Below are 25,849 nucleotides of genomic sequence, written 5' to 3'. Positions count from 1 at the left end.
GAAAGAAAGAAAGAAAGAAAGAAAGAAAGAAAGAAAGAAAGAAAGAAAGAAAGAAAGAAAGAAAAGAAAAGAAGTTACAAGAAAAAGGCTGTATACATGGTTCTGTTCTTTCCGCCTTGAAAAGAATTGTGTGAAGACATGATTCTGGACCTACAGAAGCTCTCTTGCAACACCAGACTGTTTGGAGGAAATTCTCCATGGTGTTTCTATTCCTACTGTGACAGCTTTTTTTTTGGATTATCTTTCCAAGAAAATTTGCATGGAAAACAGTTTTGAAACTTGGAAATAGTATTTCCCTTGAACAAGAGAACATTTGTTTTCCGACTAGGATAATTAAGACAATACCCTCCTCTGGTACAAAGGTGTGGGCATGTTTGCCAGCAGCCTACTTCTAAGATTTGGGATTTCCTACCTTGGGGTTACTCATCCGTGAAACAACCTGAGTGTGTATGTAGCGTCCATAGGAGCTGCTGCAGAGTAGCTCTGAGGGGCTTGCAGGACAAACAGAATCAATGTAAACATGAAATTCTTGCCACCTCCTATGCTAAGATCCCTAAAGTCTTCTCTGTTTGTCTCTGACTCAGAAGTTCAAAGTCTTCTTTGTATCTCTGAAGGTGTAGCAAGATAACTACAGTTAACCCTTGAACAATGCGGGGAGATAGGGGTGCTGACCTCCATGCAGTCAAAAATCCATGTATAACTTTTGACTCCCCCCAAATTTAACTACTAATAGCCTACTGTTGACCAAAAGTCTTACTGATAACATAAACAGTCAATTAACCCATACTTTCTATGTTACATATATTATATACTGTATTCTTACAATCAAGTAAGCTAGAGAAAAGAATGTTACTTCAAAAATTGTAAGGAAAATACATTCACAGTAATGTACTATATATATATATATATATATATATATTTTTTTTTTTAATCTCTATTTTTGACAGACAGAGAGAGAGACAGAGAGAGAGAGACACAGAGCATGAGCAGGGGAGGGGCAGAGAGAGAGGGAGACAGAGAATCTGAAGCAGGCTCCAGGCTCCTAGCTGTCAGCACAGAGCCCGATGCGGGGCTGGAACTCACAGACGCGAGAACATGACCTGAGCCAAAGTCGGCTGCTCAACCGACTGAGCCACCCAGGCGCCCCAGTAATGTACTATATTTGTTGAAAAAAAAAATCCTGTATAAGCGGAGCCACACAGTTTAAACCCACGTTGTTCCAAGGTCAGCTGTACTTATTCTGCAAGTAGGGTGAAGTTTCAAACCCTTCACAGTTCCTGACAAACACAAGTTTAAACACAAAATCTAGCTTGCTGAAAACAGTAAAGTAAAAGATAGGAACTGCTTAACCGAGCCACAGTACCAACCTCTGAGTATCTACCCCTAGACTTATTACAGGATTAAAACACACACGCCCAAATAGAACACTGTTATTCAAATATTCAGCTGATGAACACATTGTATCTAAAAATATGAAAATTTTTCATGAAATTCACTCATTTTCATGGTGAAAGCAACATTGTCATTTGCTGATTTGAGTATCAAGAAAAAAAAAAGACTGGAATACCTATTCGAAAAGATGCTCTTTTACTTACCCTTCCCATACTCCCCGTAAAATTTATTATAGCACAAGTTCAACTCTTGCCACTGTTCTTCGCAATGGGAATATAGCTGTACCAAACTCAGATTGAGATATTTCTTTTGTGGAATTTACCTTCTAGTGAGAGATGCATTGTAAAGACAATAAATCAGTAGAGAAATGCCATAGCAAAATAAGCAGCTTGAGAGTAGTGTTGTGAAGATAAAAACATGCACAATCATTTTGAAATAAAAAGGAACCAGAGAATCCAGTTTGAATACAGCAGCCAAGAAATGCTTTTCTGAGGAAGTGGCATTGCAGGGCTGACTTGAAAGGTGAGAACAAAGTGGCCATGACGAAGGCCAAGGAGACATATCCCAGAGGAGATAAATAGTGCGAAGGCTTGGGAAGAGTGCTTGGAGACAAGATAGCTAGACAACAGTGAGAAGGTAAAGAATTCTGTAAGAAAAGATCAGAAAGATGGAGACAGCAGGTTCATGAAGAAATCTGTGGGTTATGGGAAGGGATTTGGAATTTGTTCCAAGAACAAAAGAACAAATATCACTGAATATTTTTTATTCAAAGAATTGATGTAATCTAATTTACACTGCTGAGGAATCACCCTGGCTACTATGAGTGAATTCACTGAGCCCTGCCAGATGCTTGTAAGAATTGTTCAGATCAAACATTATGGTATCTTTGGTTAAAGGTGAAATATGGAATGCAACAAGTGGATGGATTGGAGATTAAAGGTGTTAATGGATTGAATACAGTTAATGAGGGAAAAGAGGGTATTAGGAATAATCCATAGAGTTTTCATTTGACCAAGTAGCTGAGTGATGGTGAGGAAATAGGAGGAGGCTGAATTTTTGAAGGAATATCAAGAGCTCCATTTTCAAAATATTAATTTTGAGATAGCCTTTTAATATCCACAATAAGATGTCAAAAAGCAGACAGGTATTAGAATCAGGATGAATTTCTGCAGAGAGATCTGGACTAAAGAAACAAATGCTTTATATCTACATCAGTAAATGCTTGTATTTAACACTATGGGTATTAAATGGTGGGACTGAATGAGACTCCTTAGAAAGATATTTCAGTTTCAGAGGAAAAGATGTAGTAGGACAGAAATTTGAGGCAAGAAAACATTTAGACAAGAAGCATTAGACCAGCTATGGTCAATTAAAACATCTCCAATTCAAACTGAATTAAGAAGGAATCTTATCAAGTAGCAAATACTTAAATTAGAGCTAAACTGCACTTCTCAGGGTATGGATTCACCACTTCAATGATGTTGCAGTCTTTAAAGATAGTTGTTAGAGTTTACCTTCTTTACAGATAATAGATCATCAGAGAGAAAAAACAACTTGCACATGGTGGCATAACTAATTAATAGAGAAGCCAGGCATTAAAGTCTAAGCTCATTTCCAGCACACCACTCTATCTGTCATAAAAAAAACATATTTAATCTTCTTCATTATGATATTCCAACCCCATGAAGTTAGGTTGATAAGTCCACTTATCCCCATTTTCTTATCAATGAAAAATATGAGCCTCAAAAATCTTTGATAATTTGTTCAAGGCCACCCTGAAAATTAGCAGTCATGGCTAGAGTTCAAGTGTCAACTCTTACAAAAATGCTCTCTTCCCCATACCTCAGGGTGTCAGGTTTCCTGTCTAGTCTTGGTCTCATTGTAAAAAGAATCTTTACATTTCTTCATTTACCTGCTTTCTTAAATTTATCACTTGAAAATCTCCAAGTATGTTAGTCCTAGTTCCTCATTTTGGCAATACATTGCTTCCTTGACATTTTCCTCCACCAAAAATGCACGGGCGATATGGATAAGGTTCTCAGTATCTGTGGAAGCACAGGCTTTAGCTCCTTACAGTCATGTGCTGAGCCAGCCTTGAGCTTCAGGAGCAATACCCACATTAATCTTGATATGTGATATGACTAATTTACTTCTTTAAAGGGAAAAAAAAGTGAAGGAAATATAATCATGCATTTGTATTTCTTATCTCTATTTTTAGACCTTGATATCTCTAACTTTACAAGATCTTTAAAATTTTAATTGATAACATACATATATCCCAATGACCTTGAGTTTTATTTTAGCCATCTTTTCTTTTACTCTAAATCATATAAAAATATTCATAAGCTTCTACCAGATATTCATTAATTATCAAATAATAATAATGTAAATGAATGGTAGTGAATAGCATATTTCTCATTAAATCTATCAGCTAATTCTCATTCATGCTCCAACCCAATTTCATTCACCACACACTGATATCTTATTGGTCCTAGGCATATGGATCAGTACTTATTTTCAAGACTATTTCAATATTCTTTGCCTTTTCATAAAGATAATTTGTGGAAATTAACTTCCTCAGATTTTATATGGTAATTTCCTTGTTAAAAAGTTTTATATTAAGCTTAACTCCTCTGGGTAAAGCTTATGATGTGTAAATTTGAAAGGAGAAAGACACAAATAATGAGGAATAGTAGAAAATTATATGTGCACATACAGAAAATGGATGTACGTATTGCTTAAGGCCATTTATAACTTGCAGAGAACATGTGACTCTTTTGTTTTAAAATGTAATATTATTTTCTACTTTGGGAAACCTAAAAATTTTCATTAACATGAACCTTTCAGTTCCATTTCACCTTATCATTGACATGAAATATAAAACTGAAAAACAAAACAAAAAAAAAAACCCAAAAAAACAAACAAACAAAAAATCCCAAGATGCATGTACATACTTTTAAAGAATCTTGAGGTTTTTTTTTTTTTTAATCCTCTCAACTTTTCCTAATTACTTCATACTTAGAAATCCTGTCACATCTTTCCTTGTCTACACAAGTGGGATTTACATTCTCCCTCCTAATACACCATCACAAATGAAAACATTGTTTTTGGTTCCAACTGCATATTCAATAGTTGCCGAGAAAATTAGAGATGTGTACTCACTTAATGAGTCTTAAAAAACTCATACTTCAACTTAGTTGTGTAACAAGTTGGGAAAAAAAAAAAACCATAAGTTCTGTAAAAAATCACACTGAGCCAAGAATGAATTTATTCAAAGAGGGGAGTCAGGCTCTAATTCTTTAATCTTCCTGAGAAAAGGACAGTCTACCTTTGGCAAATACTGAAGTAAAGTACATATTTATTAAACTCTTTGTCCCTTCAGAACAGGCCGTTCAAAGGTGTCCTTCATCTGACAATTCAGATGTCCTTCTAACGCATTTCACCTGCTCCCAGATCTTAAAAATTCCCTTTCATTTAATATTTGCTTTCATAAAATTACCAGCCACTTAATTGACCAAAGCACAGTCCTAATAGGTTTGTGTTGGTTGTGAGATCCAAATAAACATGCCTAGTTCTGGACCGTGAGGTTCAAGCCATGTGAATGAGTTACCCAACCCAATCTGGAAAGGGCAAATGCTGCAGTCATTTCAATTCACTGCAGTCTTGTAGACCCAGCCTCATTCTAAATTTCCTCAAGTGCTTTCATCACGTGGGGTTGGCAAATTGACAACTCAGAATAGATACAGTATTGATTTGTGTCTTCTCAGTGGTGCAGGTGGAACAGGGATATGAAAGGAGGCCCTTGAAATTAGTATATTGGCACTCATCCATTCCTGGATGTATTTTTTTCTTCTCTATTCATCTCAGGAAAATATCTAACTGGGTGTTTTGTATGAAGTCATTCACAAAGCAATTCCCTAGTTTTTTAACATTTTTAGTGAGCCATTAGATTCAGGAGAACTTAAATTTCATGTTTTTGTATTAAAATGACAATAAAACCTGACTTCTGATTTATTGAAGACATTATTTGTCACCTTTAGGTTGCAATGACACAGCCTTTGGTAATTATGAGCACATATAAAAGGAGGAAGCATCACGATTAAGTTCCAACGTTGTATTTCCCTTGTAAAAGCACAGTAGTCAGTGTAAATATCTCCCACTTAACAAAATCTATTGTCTGAGTTCTAGATATTTGGTCCTACTCCCTAAAAACTTCCTGAAAATAATGAATTGTAAATCAATTATATAATATTTGTGTCCATTAGTACTTTTAGAATGTATTTTATAGTATTCGAGAGTAAATCATCTTTTGTTGGCGAGCGAAATAAAGGATGAATCGTGAAATTTAAATCATAAGCCCTTGGAATAAGTCCTAGTCATTTTACAATCTATTTAACCTGGAAAAGTTATTCAGCACTTCCATGTTTTATTTTTCTTGACCCATAGAGTAAGAATAAGAACACTTACTTGAGAAGATTATGTGACTCATTAATATTTGTGAAAAATATTTAAGTTATTAAATATTAAACAAATATTAATTATTTTTATTCTAATAGGCAAGTGTTTTCACATGCTCTCAGATTATACAGACACATAAAGTAATAGATGCTATGGATTATTAAGGGAATATTAGGAGCTCGTTGTTGTTAGTAGCACTTTACATGTAGTAACTCATTCAATCATTACAATAAGCTCATTTTCTAAAGTATGGTTACGATTTGTGGAGTAAAAAGTAAACATTTAAAATAGCAAATGTTAAATATTTGTGCATTGCAAATGGCAAGATTTCATTATTTTTTTATGGCTGAGTAATATCCCTCCGTGTGTGTGTGTGTGTGTGTGTGTGTGTGTGTGTGTGTGTAAGTACATCACATCTTTATCCATTCACATGAAATCTTGCCATTTGCAATGACAGGGATGGAGCTAGAGTATTATACTTAGTGAATTAAGTCAGGAGAAAAACAAGTATCATATGATTTCACTCATATGTGGAATTTAAGAAACAAAATCAATAAGCAGAGAGAACGAGAGAGAGAGAGAGAGACACCAAGCATATTCTTGACTCGGAAGAACAAACTGATGATTACCAGAGGGCGGACAGGTGGAGGGATGGGTTAAACAAGAGATGGGGATTGAGGAGTTCACTTGTGATGAGCACTGGGTGATGTATGGAAGTGTCCAATCACTATATTATACACCCAAAACTAGTAGTACAGTGTATGCTAACTGGAATTTATATTAATACTTAAAAACATTTGATGAAAACATTTGATAGACAATGTTCAGAGAGAAGTTTATGACAAGGAGGAAGTGCAATGTAAATCATCTAATCTGCATCATTGGGAAACATCAATATGAATATTTTTGCCTTATTTGATAAATATACAATGCCCAGATAATGAAAAACATTTGTCTATAGCTGCTTCTTTCCATATGTGGGGGAAAAAAGATAATTTGAGTTAAATCGAAGTTTATAAGCAAGTACATTTCCTTTAGGTTAATAGTAGAATGTTAGTTTGAAGACAATGTCTAACCTGCTTCTACCCTTAAACTGATACATTGTGCATCAATACTGGTCTGTCAGCCTCTAACATTGTAGTAAGTTAAACTCTCCATTCTTATGTAATCAATCATAGAAGTTTTCTTGTGGAGGGGCCCAGGAGCATTGGTATCTTTAACCAGTTTTAGGAATATGGGAGTCACAAACTCTCGTTTAACAGAAGTAGCCATTTCAACACTAAAAGAGTCACCTCATTAGTATGTGAAAAGGTGCAATATCATATCATTCCACATTATGTTAGTGATGGAAAACTTCTGGACCTGAATGCTTTTTGCACAACTTTACCATTACTTTCATTTTTTGAACTTTTATTTTTGAGCATTTTATAAGTATAAGGTCATGTATACGTAGCCATCAAAGTCGAATCTTTAAAAAAAAAAAACTATTTCTCATAAAACTTAAAGTTGTATATAAAATAAAAAGAAAAAACCCTTCATTTTTGCAAAAGTAAATCCTAGGACATAAACGAGTTACAGATCTCTTCCAAGAAAATCAAATTGTAAATATTATTTCTTACTTTAAGTAATGAAAAATGAAAACTCTGATCTATATTAATGTAATTAAATGTGTTTTGTAATGGCAAAATTTTAATGGGCTCTGGAAAGAAATTTCACATGTATATCAAGATGGAATAAACTATAAATAGGGTGCCTGGGTGGCTCAGTCAGTTAAGTGTCTGACTCTTGGTTTCAGCTCAGGTCATGAACTCACAGTTTTGTGGGTTCAAGCCCCACATTGGGACCTGTGCAGGCAGCATGGGACCATCTTGGGATTCTCTCTCCGCAACACCCCCCCCGCCCCTTTCCTGCTCATGCTCTATCAAAATAAATAAATAAACATACAAAAAAACTACAAATATTTTCTGTGCCACATGTTTTAGTTTCAGAGGCATATCTATAGGCAACCTATAGAAATAATGGGATCATTTGCACAAATCTAAGGGTAAACATCCTAGCTCTTAGTTGCCTGACAGCATTCTAAGCTTTTTCTGACACTCTTTTACTTTACCCATACGCCAACTCTGGGAAGCTGATACTGTTAAGTATATCACTTAAACATAAGCAACCTGAAGCTTAGAGAATCTAAGTAATTCACTTATCAGATCACTATCCCATGGAGCACCCTGCATTAAAGTTTAGGCTTAATGATTTCAAACTACTATATCATAGTGACTATAATTTTATAATGGATATTATCAGCTTTGTTTAAAATATTTAAAAAAATATTTAGAAGCAAAGTTAAGTGACAAGAGGTTGATAAAATAATAACCCATCCTTCAAGTATAAACAATGTAACTTAATTCTTACAATTATTTAATATTATATGTTTATATAATATAATTATATAAACTTAACTGTTGCTATGGGTCCATTCTCTTTGGCATGGAAATGTTTTCAGGGTATGTTTTTAAGTAAAGACAAAAAAGTCAAGTTTCAAAAGTATTTATGGGGCACCTGGGTGGTTCAGTGGGTAAATGTCCAACTCTTGATTTCAGCTCAGGTCATGACCTCACAGTTTGTGAGATGAAGCCCCACATCAGGCTTTTCACTGAGCATGGGACCAGCTTGGGATTCTCTCTCTCTCCCCCTCTCTCTCTACCCCTCCCCTCTCTCTCTCAAAATAAATAAACATTAAAAAAAATAAATAAAAGCATATATGTAATAATCAAATTTTTTATTGTCTATATAAAGATATATACTAAAAAATGTAAAAAAATACAGCTGAAAATATTCATAGTAACTTTATCTGATGATGAGATTACTTGTGGTTTTAATTTTACACTGATCTCCTCAGACTGATTTGCAAGGAGGGAACAGAGCCTGCCAGATAAGTGCAGGAGCTCTGGAGTCAGATGCCTGGAATAATATATCAACTCCGTTTTCTGAATGATTATGACTAGTTGAAGAATTACTATATTCACTCCTTTAAGCCTCAGCTTCCTTTTCTGTACAATGGAGATGTTAATAGTATCTAGTTTAGAGTTTCACTAAGGATTAAATGACTGACAATCTAAGTAAGGAGCTTATAATTTATATCAGCCCATAATTGCTACATATTTGTTAACTGTGTTAATAGAGGAGAGTGATTTTATTATGTCTTTATTCTCTAATTATACCCTAATAAACATTATTATTCTTTTAGAGTGAGAAAAAAGTCAGAACTAATCATTTTGATTTTATAAATGCTTTGCAAATACCAGCATCACCAACAACAAACATCATCCCTTACCATGAAGAATCAGTGATATTCTTTGCAGACATTTCTAATAGATAGCTACAGACTTCATCTCTTCTGATATTGATGAACTGCAGAAGGCAATTAAAGTATGCTTATCAGGTTGGGACAACACATCTAGTTTAAAACTGTAACTATTTTATTTCATTGTTGAATCAAGAATGAGAATAAATTGGAAAGGCAAAATCAGCTGGAACCAAATGATGACATTAGTAAGTATAAATGTAAATTTCTGGATATAATTTCTAAAAATCAGTAGTAAAAGTTAAAGGAGGGAGGAACCTTGGCTTGAAAACAGTTCATATGTCAAGGATCTGGGGATTTTCAGTTAATCAAAGCAAATAATGTGACAAGCTAACAGAAGCTAATTTAATCCCAGGCAGCATTAATAGAGTTATAGTGTGCTTATCATGGAAATTGATAAGCTCACTCTATTCTGCACTGTCAAAATGAATTTGGAACACTGTTTAATTTTGGATACCAAAATTTAAGAAGGGCAATGGAATCAAGAGACCATCAAAAAAGATTCAAGATGAGGACGAGTCTGTAATTGAAGCTGTATGAGAATTCTTGAGGAAACTATAATGTGTAGAGTGAGTTAGAGTTGCAGGACACTATACTCTCCTTAATATCCTACTTTACTGGGTACTTTTTTTTTAATCTCTTTCATTAGTCTCATCTGTTTGCTTGTCCTCATCTCACGATCTCTAAGCAATGGAATGTTTCAATGCTTAGTCTTGACTTTTTTTTTCTGTTGACATTAACCTCTTTTATGATTTCATCCAGCTTCACAGCTTTAAATGCCATCTTTACAATGACTCACAAGTTTGTATCTGGTCTCTTTGGTGAACTTTATGTTGCAATACTTAACTATCTTCTGGACATCTTTGCTTGAAAATATAAAATTTTAAACTCAATAAATTCAAAATCAATTTCTCCCCCAAAACATAATTATTCTAAATAATAATTCCTCTTCTTCTAAATGAATGGCATCTTCATCACTGCTGTTGCTTAAATAAAGTATCTATTGTCATCTTTGGCAATTCAGTCCTTTTCACTTCACCTCCAATTCATCAGCATCTTCAGGAGTATGCATGAGGTAGCCACTTCGACCATCTCCAAGACTACAACCTTGGTACAAGTCACCTTCTTCTCTCATATGGATAAATACAACAGACTGGCATCCTTGCTTTGGCCTTTGAACAGCTGAGTCGCTTCCCAACACAATGGTCCAAGTAGTACTTTAAAATAAAAAGGGTCGTCTGGATGGCTCAGTTGGTTAAGTCACCAACTCTCTCTCTTTTTTAATTGCATTTTGAAAGCTTATAAGCAATTGACACTTTTTTTTTAATTTTTTAATGTTTATTTATTTCAGAGAGAAAGAGAGAAAGAGAGAGAGAGAGACAGAGTGTGAGCAGGGGAGGGTCAGAGAGCGGGAGACACAGAATCCGAAGCAAGATCCAGGCTCTGAGCTGTCAGCACAGAGCTGATGCAGGGCTCAAACTCATGAACTGAGTCCAAGTCAAACACTTAACCACCGAGCCACCCAGGCACCCCTTAAGTGATCAACTCTTGATCTCAGTTCAGGTCCTGATCTTAATGGGAGTTCGAGCCTATGTTGGGCTCTGTACTGACAGTGCTGACCCTGCTTGGGATTATCTCTATTCCCTCTATCTCTGCTTGCTCATACATGTGCTTTCTTGCATGCTCTCTCTCAAAGTAAATAAATAAACTTTAAAAAATACATTAAAAAATAAATAAAGTATACTTTCACATATATGAATTTTCATTAATTATATGCATATATATTTATTTGTATAATTGTATGTACATATGTATATACAATGTATAATAACAGCTGACCAATTAGTAAAAATAAACCATTCCCAAAATAATAAATCCTCCTTTGTCATTAATGTGCAAATACAGGTTGAATAAACATATCTTAACATAAATCATAAAAGAATTATTTCTCTAAATCACCATTATAAATGAATAGCAAAATATCTTCCCTTTATGAAATTCTAGTATTTCAGATTATGTAGTAAGTTACTATATACTTCAGTGTCCATGGAGGGTGGAGAAAGTCACTCTATCTGTTAGTCAACAATATTTTCTGAGTTCCTGCAATATTCCAGGTACTATAGGGTTATCAGGTTGATTTATGTTCCCTAAAAATATGGGTCTAAGTCCTAACCAGCAGTACATGTAAATGTGACCTTATCTGGAAACAGAGTCTTTGTAAATCAGGTCATACTGGATAGTATCAGTCCAATGATTGGTATCCTCATAAGAAGAGAGAAATGTAGAGACAAAGATATACAGGGAAAATGCCATGTGATGACAAAGGTTGAGATGCACCTATGAAGCAAGACACATCAAGAATTGTCAGCAACCACAAGAAGCTGTGAAGAGATTAGTAAACATCTTCCTCTCAGTCCTTTGGAGAGCATGGCCTACTGACTCTTTGGTTTTGGACTTCTAGTCTCCAGAACTGTAAGTCAATAAATGTCTATCATTTTATGCCACCCAGTTTGTGATTACTTGTTACAGTAGCCCTAGGAAACTAAATGACTAGCTATCGGCAATAGAGTGGTAACGAGTCATAATCACTATGCTTACAGACTAATGGCAAAGTCCATCAAAGATGAAAAATCGCAATCATGCAACAGTGCTGTGAATATATACAGAATGTTATAAGCTTATATGCCCAGGAGATGGTAGGAAAGATTTTCCTGAAGTAAAGTTTCTATGGAGGCTTTAGCTTATTTATTGAATTTAGGAAGGTACTAGCACAGTAGTTGATGCTTAATGAATACTTGAACAAGTAATGAATGAATGTGTTAATGTATAAAGTAGAGATAAGGCAAAGCGGGCCTAGAAGAATATTCGAGACTAAAAAAACATTGTGTACCAGGCAAAATTACTTTTTGCACAAAATAAAGAGAAAAATATGATAACATGTAATATTGTAATAAGTATTTCATTATATTTTTATATGCTATACGTTTGTATGAGTAGCCAAGTTTGACATCCTTATACACGATACAATCCTCACCTTAAAAAAGCAAAAATGACGGGGCGATGGGTGGCGCAGTCGGTTAAGCGTCCGACTTCAGCCAGGTCACGATCTCGCGGTCCGGGAGTTCGAGCCCCGCGTCAGGCTCTGGGCTGATGGCTCAGAGCCTGGAGCCTGTTTCCGATTCTGTGTCTCCCTCTCTCTCTGCCCCTCCCCCGTTCATGCTCTGTCTCTCTCTGTTCCAAAAATAAATAAACGTTGAAAAAAAAAAAAGCAAAAATGAGTTTAAAACTGCTTGTAGTGATCACTTCCTATTTTCCATTCCCTTTATTCCCCCATGTTTTCTTCCTAATAAAATCCTAATTTTTTTAAGTGTATTTATTTATTTTAAGAGAGTGAGGCAGAGGGCCAACGAGAGAGAGAGAGAATTCCAAGCAGGCTCTGCACTGTCAGCATGGAGCCCAACACAGGGCTTGAGCTCACGAACCATGAGATCATGACCTGAACACAAACCAAGACCCTCAACTAACTGAGCCACCCAGGCTCCTCCACAATTCTAATTTTGATCAAATATCCAATCGTATATCATATGGCTCATAAATGTAAAAATATATATATTTTCCTACTCCCAAGAATAGATTTTGATAAACAGACACCATTATATTGCTTTACAAATAACTGGCTTAAGAATGAAGGTTTAAGTGGTCAACATGTCAAAATGACTATTATCAAGGGAAACAACATAAGACTTAATTTGACCCAATCATATTGATGTGAAGGACTCTATTTTATGAATTGGAAGAGATATTTTCCTCTTTTTTGGGAAAAAAAAATCGTGAGCTTGAATCATATCATTTGGCACTTTTGATCATTTGTTTTTCTCTGAAGCATTAATAAGGCTTCAGTAAATGGAAAAAAGGTATAACTGAAATGGTCAACTGACCATTGATTTTCAGAACATGGGAATTCCTGGCGAAGTTGGTAAGATTGCTCAATGGTGTGAGTGTGTTAAGTCAAACCCTAACTGGGATGGACGCAGGAAAAATGGAAACAATATTGGCAATAAAATGTACATAAATTGCTTTTGATGACTTTTACTGTTCAAAAGTGCAGAGAAATGGCCAGTCATGGGTCAATAGAGTCATTTGTTGTTTTTGTTGTTAATTGATATAGAGGTGATAACAGTTTGTTTAAACACTGATGAAAATGTTCCTGTAGAAATGAGAAAGACTTCTTGAATGAGCTTTTGGAAGGAAGGGGATATGGATTATTCATTTCTAAAACTTTACACAGCCTCACAGTAGTGTCTCAAAATAGATACCTAGTAAACTATATGTTGTATTCCATTTACTGATATATAATTGCTGCTCCATACTTGGTATGATTAGCATTTGAATTTGAATTAGAAAAAGCATGTATATTATGTTGACAGATCTAGGATAGCAACTTGTTATCATGATAAATAGCTAGTCTTCGATTAGCCATTAGAAAACAAACAACAATTATATTTTATATAGAACAATAGATTTTAAAATAGCTCAATTTAAATAGAAACTTGAAAAGAGTAAATTGACTTCAAAAAAAATCTTATAGGTTTCTTAGAGAGTATAAGAAATAGAAATGTTCTTTTTAGACACTTTCTTCCAGGAACTAAGGCTTCCTGTGGTGATTCACAGGTAGGATATGATTGAGCTGTAACCACACTATAAATTAAATTTAATCTACTGATGCTAACATCAGAAGAGGGTTTGCCAAATTCTTAGGGTCAATGATAGAGACCAAAACATGCCTGCCTTCATCACCTTAAGGATTAAAGACAGTTAACTTTATCACTTTACACTCCATACTTGAAGTAGGACAGACACTACTAATTAATTTTCAGAATCTGTCCTCTTCAGTTTTACAATATTTCACTAGATGGTAATGTGTGCATCACCCTAATCTTCAATGCATTGCCATTTTACTTGGTTAGCACAGCAGATGGTATGAAGTTAAAAATGGAATAAGAGATTAGCTTGGTCAAACACCCTAAACTTTGTAATTAAAAAGAATCTTCTGGAGATTAGTTTCAAACATGTTTTGGTGCCAGATGATTAATACTCCTCTTACAGTGGCTTTAAAATTATATTGTCATCTGCACACTTTCATAATATAAACATAAGATTAAAGTAATAAAACTCAACAAATATTGCCAAACTGGACAATCCTAATAATTGCAATGGTACAGATGATGATGATGATGATGATGATGATGATGATGATAATGTTGTCTAAAATGTTCAGTCCCCTTACTAAAGACCAGGAACTAAGTTGTATACACGGAATTTATGTCACTTCTCACAACCAATCTGTGAAGTAGATACTATTATAATTCCCAATTTACTGATGGAAAAAAGCTGAGATTAAAAAAGGTGGGGTAACTTGATTAAGTTTATGCAGCTCCCAAGTGGTATAATTGGAATTCTCAGATTGCCTCTCTTGCCCATAATGCATTATATTGCTATGGTGCAGGTAAGGGCAGCACATGTTTACAATGATTTCCCTGAAAAGCTCACTTTTGTTCCTTCCCAATATAAACGTTTCTTGAAAGAAAAGTAAGATAACCCCAACTTGTAATACCTTACATTCACTTTGTGCTTCACACTTTTGATATTTTGTTAGTCACAGTAAGAATGAAAAACTTAACTTCATCTCCAATAAATCCGAACCTATACCCAGTTGCACTGCTATTCTATATTGGGTATAGATATGTAGACTATATCTATATATAGATACACACACACACACACACACACACACACACACACACAGAGAGAGAGAGAGAGAGAGAGAGAGAGAGAGAGAGAGAGACACTGAGTATATTGTAGGGAAAAAAATCTCATTTCTCAAAGCAAAAAGAAAAAAAAAAGGAAAGAACAGAATTTGGGGATCAGGAAAACAAAGTAATTAGAACTTCTTTGACCTAAGTTTTATGACTTTTAAATTGTTTGCATTGTCTTGGAAATGCTGTTAATGTAACAAAATGCTTGTGTTACATTTAATTATTTTGAGTTTCTTACTATAGTTTTGTTATACATTGTTTGTAGTTATGAGCAGGCTGAGATCACAAGATTAGAAATGGAATATGTCTAAATAAAGGACTATCAGTGTGAATAGTATTTTGTCAAGGATCTAAGTAGACTTTTCAATAGCTGAAACTTCTTTAATTATACTATTAGGGTAATATTGTATTTAGTACATGATTCTAATTTTGTTTTATTTATAATATTTACTCAAACATTAACTGGGAGACTCTAAAACATTTTATATGCATTAAATAGGTTAAACACATTCATATGTATGCATATATGTGTATTTACATGTATATTCATATATAGTACAGTGTGTGTCAAAGGACCAGTAAATGTGATTAAGACTGCTACAGAGTTCTCTTAAAATCAAGGTAGGGATAGGCATTATTGATACCAACTTAAGCTATTGACTGATTGATTGATAATGGCCTTCTGACTTTGGTGCAATTCTAAGAAGGATACAAGTGTGAGACCAGGTTTGATGGGAAAGAGAGCCCTCCCTGGGGAGAAAGGGAACCACAGTAGCACGTATGAATAAGCATGAAATTTTTATTCTTTTAGCAACTTCAGAATAAAACCTTGCTAATACATCAATACACTTTTCATCAAATATGCAAACAGTATATGATAGAAAATATGTATCAGGGGTGCCCGATAATATAAGCATCTGACTCTTGATTCTGGCTCAGGTCTTAATCTCAAGATTCATGAGTTTGAGCCCCACATTGGGCTCTGTACGGACAGCTTGGGATTCTGTCTCCCTCTCTCTACCCCTCCTCTGCTTGCTCTCTCTCTTTCAAAATAAATAAAAATAAACTTAAAAAAAAAAAAGAAGGTATGTATGAAGTTCATTTCTTCAATTCATATAAGGACAATGCATGGAAAGCTGCAGGCTCTTAATACATACATATATTTTTTTAAATAAAGCAATAGACATTAAGAAAACCTAAGACATATAAAATCACATCCTTCTGTATTCCCTCCTAATTATCTAGTAAAATCATGTACTTAAAGGAGGAATTCAAAATATACTTTAGATTAATTTTCTTATATATAGCTCACATCTCAGAACTATTAAATCTAAAAGCATGTTGAAAAACCTTGAGTGCATGTATTACTCTGAAAATGGTTGCTAGAATTTGCATTTGATTATGCTAAAATGAATGTTATGGCTAGTTTTGTGCACTCACTGCAGAATTTCAGTTTTAAGAAGTATTTTAATGTTTCCACATGCCCTAAAGCTAAGCCAAGGGAATAGGGAATAAGTAGAGAAAATACATTTAAGTATTTTATTTTAAAATTTCCCTCTGCATTAAAATTACTATTTTGCCTGAGAATATACTAAGTAGCCAGTGTTTTATTCTTTAACTCAAGCTTAATCCATACAAAATATTTAACATCAATTCTGTTGTATTTTGAATCTCTTATCATTTAGGTAAGTGAAGTATTGTAGGTAAATTGCTCATCATAATTTAGTACTTGATTCAAAGAAACAAATTAAGCCAGGATACATGCACATGATTTTAAAAAGTGCCAAACCTTTCACTTCTATAACATTTTATAATAGTTTAAAATAGTTCCCTCTCTCTTTACTTATGATTATTTAGTCTCATTATTATGGAGTATTTAATGAGTCCTCAGAACAAAATATAATTTCCTTTTTTAATAAAAATGGGTTTTTTAAACAGAGTAGCACAATTAAAATGTCATTATTTCCTGTAACACTGATTCAGCTGACAATAGGTTCCTTGTACTCTTTTTCAAATGACTAATTCTCTTTTCTATAGAGAATATGCATGTGCATATGCCAAAAAAAGCAAAATCTCTAAATTCATATTATTGCAAACTATGCTGGTTTCTTTAATCAGGATATTTCAAATAGTAATCTGAGGGGATTTATTCTCTTAAATTAGGTAGTTAAAGTATCATAGGTCTCTTACTATAGACAGAGATATTAAAACTAAAACATAGCAAAGAAAATTAAGAAACACATTTTAATTAAAAGTAAGAAGAAACTGTACTTTGTTATCTGTTATTTCTTTTTTCAAATATTATATTCTGTGTTCACTATAATATATAAAGTTTGATATAAACTATGTTTACTTAAATATTTATTTTATACCAAGATTCGCATACTTGGACAATATATTCTATGGACATACATCTAAGTTAGAGTTAAATGATGGGATAATAGACAGCCCAGCCATGAAAAGTCTTTCTTCTTTTGGAAAGGGGAAGATACCTGAAAGAATGCAGAATTACACCATTTCAAAGAGATGTCTTTGCAGTATGTTTAGAATGTGTTACTTTTAAAGCAGAGATTTAGTAAAACCACCGAAGAAATCTTGTACATAGTGATTTTAGTGGACAAGATCTCATAAAATCAAAGCATATTGTGATGTTTATAGTATTCTTTTCTATCAATGGCTTAGAAGCATTTATTTATTTTTCCTATCATTTTGCCAGAAATTGCTATGTGCTACCATGAGTAAAAATTAATCAAAAATTATATTTTGATTTCCTCCTCTAAATACATGTTTTTTTCAGGTTATCACTGAGAATAAGAGGAGGTGTGGCCTCATCTATGTGTAAATTTTTCTAAATCCAGTTGCTTAATAGAAGGAAAAACGTTCTGAGAGTCTTCTATTGGTCATATGGGTTGAAAATAGCAGTTTCATAAGCAAGGCTAAGAGAAGGAAAAAATGATTTCAACAGAGAAAATAAACTTTCCATTTAATGATGCTTTTTACACAATCTAATTCTCTATTAAAACTATTAAATACTTTATCCAGTTTTTCTGATATGTTTCAATTAAATACACCATAGTTTTTATCCCAATGCTTAGTCATTGCACCCAGCAAGCATTGAAAAAATATGTCAAATTAACACTTAAGAATTATATATTATTTGTAACATATAATTGAGTTATATATGATATAATATATAGTCCTTTTCAGTATTTAAACATTCCCCTATAAGTATATCTCCTAATTCTGTAGGCAAAAAGCTTTCACATTTCTCTTTTCTTTCACCCCCTTCAAAACAAAGGGGATGTGTGACCTTTAATAACCATGTGGTGTTAGAGGATACATGGAGGTTCAATATGCAGTAGCTGCTGTGTTTGCTCCTATGAACTAATACTCAGTTGGTCTTAGGACTTTTCCTTGGAGAACATGGTCCTTACCTCTTACCTTTGGACTCAAAGCTGAGATTTACGTTGGATTTTTCATTTGATTCCGATCTTCTGCCACTCCACTTCTCACCCTTCTGCAGCCCCTTAACAGGGCAAGTGTTATTTGTGGTCCCTTGCAAACCACTTGCAAGCCATGGGGAACCAAGAATGGTGCCCAGGTTCATCCCTCTAGCCATGTTCTACTATCACCAAGACACCCATGTCATTTTGGAATTGTTCTTTGACAGGCTTCCAGCCTTCCCCAATAAGCAGTGAAGGATGTCACTATGCCTGCTGTTCTTTAACTTTCCAGAATTTCTAACTCTCTCCTTCCCTACTTCCCCATACATTTGGACTCAGGCATTGGACTTATCTACCTCACCCTTATTTACTGCCACCTTGTGGGCTGGAAACAATGAGTTTGCCATGTTTTACTTCCTTCACGCCATATCCTAATTCTCTCCACACTGAAAATATAGTGAAACTATCTAATCTAATTATGATCTAAATTTTGTATTCCCTGAGTCAGCAAGTTTGGAACCCAACTGAATATCTGGAGTTTGAACACAAAGGTTGAATTTTAGGCTTTCATTAATTATCTAGGTGTGTAATTTAGTTATCTGAATTTAATTATTAAAATTCTCCCCACAATTTACTAAGAAAATTACCTCATGAAAAGGAAGAGGTAAATACTATTTTAATATTGAATATTACTACACCAAAAATAATTTATTATATTTTCTCAATCATTTTTTATGCATGAGATGATTTTTACAACCTTTTACCAAAAAAGAAAATTAATATATGAGTCTGTCAAATTTTGCCTAAATGACACTATAGTATGGGATTAATATCCTGTTCAGTGCAGATTATATTTTTTAAAGTAAATTTACTTGGAACACATGTTAAAATAAGTATTTTTTAAGCCACAAAAACAAAATTTGATTTGATTTTGAAAGATTCCTATCAAACTACAGTTTTCAAAATATCACATAAATTCAAAGAACCCAAAAGTCATGTATTTTTTTTCTTTGTGAAAAATTTTGGAGGATAGACAAGTTTTCCTTTAATTAATGCTCCACTTAAGTTCACATTAATATTAGTTCATGTCTTGAGCACAGAGAGGCTGTGCAATTTTCTTTAGAGATCAAGAGTGTGAAGGATCATATGTATGTTTATAAAGGAGAGAAAGCATTAGCTTTAAAACCCTCACTGACCATCCATATATGATTAACAGAAAGTAGACAGTTGATTTACATAGAGTCTACTTTGAACATTTAAATGAATAGGTGTGGTGACTCAAAGATATGGGTGGCGGAAAAGATAACCTAATTTCACAAGGGGGTTACTTCTTACACATGACTACCTCTTGTACGAAGTATGATGTTGGAAAAAAATAATGAATGCACCTTGTATAAATCTGGATCAAGTGAATCTAAAAAGTCTAGTTTCTAGCCTATTTTTGTACTGAATATGATCCATGAAACACTCTATGCTAGACAGTCTGCAGATTGATGCAGTACTTTGTGCTAAAAATGAGACAAAATCCATGAAGTATATTTCTCTACAAGTTTTACCCTTTGAACACCTGCACCAGAATCCCCTGTAGTACTTACTAAAAATCCACATTCTTAGGTTGTAGACAAGGCCTACAAAAAACAGACTCCTCAAGGCTGAGGAATCTGCACTAAAACAAACACAAGCAATTTTTAAATAAACCAGAATTTGAGAATGTCTTTCTTATATAAACCTTTGTATGTGAGAGAATTAAGTTAGTAGTTGTTTCATTCATTGCTTGAGTTAAGGATTTAACTCTTTTGGTTTAAAATCTCATTTCTGAGATAGAAACAGGGAGAGAGAGAGTGAGAGAGAGAGAGAGAGAGATCCAATTTATGTTAGCAAGGAGGCTAACTAAGCAACATAATTTTAGTTAAAAGAACATTTTTCTATTAATCGTCTGAAATATAGTTAAGTACAAATGGAAAAATAGTTCACAATTATTGGACACCTACCAAATGTTAAGCACAGTGTTTTATACTTACATTGCATTCTAATTTTATAACATTTATGAGGTAGATATTATTAACATTGCAATAACTGGTGAGGAAATTACGATGAGCACAAAATAGGATGTTGTCTCCTTCTCCCTAGTATACCTCTGCTGCCAAGTCCTCCACCATTGTCACTTAGCAAAAAATTTACCTACTTTAAAACTAAACTCTTTCAAGAAGACTTCATCATCCACCTCTTTCCAGTCAGATATGTCTCTTATAAAGAGTAGTCGTGGCCATGAAAACATGCTAAATGTCACCAATCATCAGAAAAATGCAAATCAAAACCACAATAAGAGATCATCATCATTTTATCCAAATGGATAAAATAAAAAAGACATGAAGTATCAAGTGTTTCCAGGATATGGAGAAAAAGGAATCTTTGTGCACCACTGGTGATAACATAAATTGGTACAGCCACTGTTGAAAACAGTTCGAAGTTTTCTCAAAAAAATTAAAAACAAAAATACATTTGACCCAGCAATTCCACCACTGGATATTTACTCCCAAAAAACAAAAACAGTAATTCAAAAAGATATATGCACACCTATGTTTACTGGAGCATTGTTTACAACAGCAAAGATATACAAGCATTCCACATTCTCAATGATAGATAAATGGATAAAGAGGATATGATATATATATTATTACACGGCCATAAAAAAGGAGATCTTGACAACTGCAACAACATGGATGGACTGAGAGTATATAATGCTAAGTGAAGTAAGTTGGACCGAGAAAACAAATATCATATGGCTTCACTCATATATGGAACCTGATAAAACAAATAAATAAATAAACAAAAAGCAGAATCAGATCTATAAATACAGAGAACATACTGGTGTTTGCCAGAGGGAAGGGGAGTGAGGGGATGGGCAAAATGAATGAAGGGGAGTGTGAGATACAGGCTTCCAGTTATGGAATGAATAAGTCAAAGAAATGAAAGGCACAGCATAGGGAATACAGTCAATGATATTATAATAGTGTTGTATGGTGGCAGAGAGTAGCTATATTTGTGGTGAGCACAGCATAGCATATAGAGAAGATGGATCACTACGTTGTACACCTGAAACAAATGGAACATTGTGTATCAACAACTATATTCAAATTTGACAAGTTTAAAAACTAAAAATAATAATAAAATAAAAAGTAATCATATGTCATCACTGGGCAGGTTTCGGTGTTAATGTCTGTTTTTACATCTGTTTCTTTTAGAGATTAAAATTTTTTGTGGACAGGAATTTGTCCTAATTTATATGTCTTGTGAAAATAGCAGAAGGAACACTTCAGCTACAAGCTAAATTCTGAAACACTCTTAAGACATGCTAGATACATGTGAATTAAGATGACTAATTTTATGGCTTTCAGCTCAGAAGAGGCAAAGGGGTGAATGTCTTTGGTCTTCCTGAATCCAGGTTCATCTGACACCAGTTGACTCTACCATGCCACCTAAGTTCAACCCCAATGAAATCAAAGTTGTATACTTGAGGTGCACTGTGGGTGAGTCAGTGCCTTTTCTGCCCTGGCCCCAAAGATTGGCCCTCTGGGTCTGTCTACAAAAAAAGATGGTGATGGCATTGCGAAGACAACTGGTGATTGGAAGGGTCCGAGAATTACTTTGAAACTGACCATTCAGACATTAAGCACAATGGACATATCACTTTTGATGAGATTTTCAACATTGCCTGACAGATGCAGCACCGATCTTTAGCCAGAGAACTCTCTGGAACCATAAAAGAGATCCTGGGGACTGCCCAATCTGTGGGCTACAATGTTGATGGCCACCACCCTCATGATATCATAGATGACATCAATAATGGTGCAGGGGAATGCCCAGCTAGTTAAGAACTACAAAGAAAAATACTTCAATATTGACAACCAAAAAAAAAAATATAATTGACTTAATATATTAAATATTAAATATATTTAATTAAAAACACACAGTTGCCTGAACAACAAATATCTATTCTTCCAAAGAAACAACAACAAAACAAACAAATAAACAAACAACAACAACAAAAACCCAGTAGTGCCTGTAGGAAGGAAAGATAGCAATACTTCCAAAAATTCTGTGTGTGTGTGTGTGTGTGTGTGTGTGTGTGTGTGTGTGTTCTGAGTTACAAAAGTCCCTGACTAAAAATAGAAATCTTCTCAAGGGAGCTAATTTGTGATCCCATGTGTCTCTTCATCAGGTTACAATGGCTTCCAGCTAAAAATGAAAGTGACACTACTTGGGCATGAAATTGAAGTATAGCTTTATAAAGTACAATAAATAGTTCTCATTTAAAATTTCCCAGGGGTTTCACAGATAGAAAAATTTAAATAGGTATATTGTGCTCTTCTGTTCATTACTAGTCTACTGGTATATATAGGTACAAGTGGAACAGAAAAAGAAGCATATATCACATAGTATTTCCCTATGTTGAATACGATGTACAAACACAAACAGAGACTGTTTCTACTTAGAAAGATGATTCTTAAAGATTCTCTGACTGTAAAAACCTCCTCTCCTGGACTGTCTATCTAATCAGATGTTCACTATACTAGATTCTTTGGGATCAAGAACAAGTCACAATTAGGGTCATTCACTTTTAAAACTGCTAAAGCATGTCTGGCTCACCTATATTCAGCTGTTCCCTATCTTAAAGATGAATATACTGAGTCTCAAATTTATTTAAGTGGAGAGCATAAATACATACATCCTGATGATAGTGGTCTGATCACTTCCAATCTATTGCTCCTTATATCAAACACTACTAGTCTTCTTTTCTTTTTTTTCTTTTTTACACTATTTCTATTTCTATTTTTATATTTCTATTCCTATTTCATTATCACATAAAAACATTTGTGGATTTCCCAGAAGGGTCAACATCTAAATCCTAAATGGTCAAGATGTAAGATACCACAGGTGAAGACATTTCAAATCCATGTAAGTATTTGACTAAAATATCTGGTGTGACATAGAAGAAAACTAAAAAATATTTTGTCTATTTGAATTTGTAACACATCTCCATTTATCAGGCATTAGAGATTCATAGAATATCATATCTGAAAAGGATAACAGAGATTATCACAGATTTTAAATAATGACAATTCATGTAGGTTAAATTAGAAGTATAAATGTCATATAATTTAATTTTGAAAGATCACAAGACAATCTCGAATACTAACACTCAATCTCGAAACCTGTTAGCACTAGTTTATGAATTCAGAAATTTTCAGGATACAAAATCAATATACAAAATCCCATTGTATTTCTATATACTAATAACGAACTATTAGAGAAATTAAGAAAGCAACCCCATTTATAATTGCATCAAAAAGAATAAGATGTCTAAGAATAAATTTAACCAAGGAGGTGAAAGACCTTCACACTGAAAACTACGACATTAAGGAAAGAAATTGAAAAAGCTACAGATAAGTGCAAAGATAACCCATGTTCATGAACTGGAAGAATTAATATTGTTAAAATGTTCATGCTACCCAAAGCAATTTACAGATTGAACTAAACTCTGTCAAAATTCCAACATCATTTCTCATAAGACTAGATTAAACAATCCTAAAATTTGTATGGAAACACAAAACACCTTGAATTGCCAACGCAATCTTAAGAACAGGGGCTCCTGGGTGGTGCAGTCAGTTACGCATCTGACTCTTGATCAGCTCAGGTCATGATCTCACCATTCATGGGATTGAGCCCCGCATGGGGCTAACAGTATAGAGCGTGCTTGGGATTTTCTCTCTCCCTCTCTCTCTGCTTTCTCTCTCTCTCTCTCTCTCTCTCTCTCTCTCTCTCTCTCTCTCTCTCAAAATAAATAAATAAAAATTAAAAAAATAAAGAAGAAAAAAACTAGAGTTATCACAATCCTTGATTTCAAACTATATTACAAAACTATAGTAACCAACACCATACAAAATTGGCATACAAACAGAAACATAATCAATGGAACAGAATGGAGAGCTCATAAATAAACCCATTCACATATGGTCAATTAATTTATGACAAAGGACCAACAATAAGGAAAGGACAGTTTCTTCAACAAATGGAGTTGGAAAATCTGGAAAGTTACATGCAAAAGAATGAAACCAAACACTACCTTACACCATACACAAAAATTAGCTCACAATTGAATAAAGACTTGAATGTAAAACCTAAACCATAGAACTCATAAGAAAAAAAATAGTAGTAAGTTCCTTGCTTTCAGCCTTGGCAATGGTTGAGTTTGACACCAAAAGCAAAGATAACAAAAGGAAAAATAAGCAGGTGGTATATATCAATCTAAAAAGTTTCTGCATAGCAAAGGAAACCATCAACCAAATAAAAAGACAACTGACTGAATCAGAGAAAACTTTTGCAAATCATATATCTGATAATAGACTAATTTCCAAAATATATGAAGAATTCATACAATTCAACAGCAACAAACAAAAATCAAATGATCAATAAATTAATAAATGGTCAGAGGATCTTGGGACACCTGAGTGGATCAGTCTGTTTAGTGTTCAGCTTTGGCTCAGGTCATGAATTTATGGTTTATGAGTTCAAGCCCCACATTGGGCTCACTGCTATCAGCACAGATCTCACCTGGGATTCTCTGTCCCCCTCTGTCTCTGCCTCTCCCCCACTTATACACACTCTCTCTCAAAATTAAATAAAACTTATAAAAATAAATGATAAAAAATGGACATAGGATCTAAATAGACATTTCCCCAAAGAAGATATATAGATAGCCAATAAGCACATGACAAGTTTCTCAATAGCATTGACCATCAGAAAAACACAAATCAAAACCACAATGAGATATCACCTTGCACCTGTTAAGAATGGTTATTATAAAAAAGAAATAACAATTGTTGGTGCAGATGTGGAGAAAAGGTAACATTTGTGCACTATTGGTGGAAATGTAAATTGGTGCAACCACTGTGGAAAACAGTACAGAGATTCCTCAAAACAGTAAAAATGGAACCACCACATGATCCAGCAATTTCACCTCCAAGTTTTATCTGAAGAAAACGAAAACACTAATTCAAAAAGGTATATGTACCTTCATGTTCATTATAGCATTATTTACATATAGCCACGGCATGGAAACAGCCTAAGCATTTACCAATGGATGAATGGATAAATTAATATAATATAATATATATATATATATATACACACATATAATAATGATATATATATACATATATATACATATAATGATGTATTATTTGGCGATAGAAAATAATGAAATCTTGATATTTGTTTTTGTTTTTAATTTTTCAACATTCATTTATTTTTGAGAGAGAGAGGCAGAGTGTGAGTGGGAGAGGAGCAGACAGAGAGGGAGACCCAGAATCCAAAGC

At 34.0% G+C, this 25,849-nt stretch overlaps 1 protein-coding gene and 1 pseudogene across 3 annotated transcripts in view; one reads left to right on the top strand and one right to left on the bottom strand.

Annotated features, from left to right (window-relative positions):
* The window catches only part of BRINP3 (BMP/retinoic acid inducible neural specific 3), a 402,427-nt gene that overhangs the window by 302,316 nt on the left and 74,262 nt on the right, over positions 1–25,849 (bottom strand). The gene's annotated exons all lie outside the window — the stretch shown is intronic.
* On the top strand, positions 21,584–22,431 carry LOC121016184 (60S ribosomal protein L12-like; annotated as a pseudogene).

This window comes from Herpailurus yagouaroundi, unplaced genomic scaffold (assembly GCF_014898765.1).
Source record: "Herpailurus yagouaroundi ecotype Mexico unplaced genomic scaffold, PumYag 209, whole genome shotgun sequence".
NCBI lineage: Eukaryota > Metazoa > Chordata > Mammalia > Carnivora > Felidae > Herpailurus > Herpailurus yagouaroundi.
Note: the sequence above shows the minus strand (reverse complement) of the source record. Positions and strands in the feature narration are given on the sequence as shown.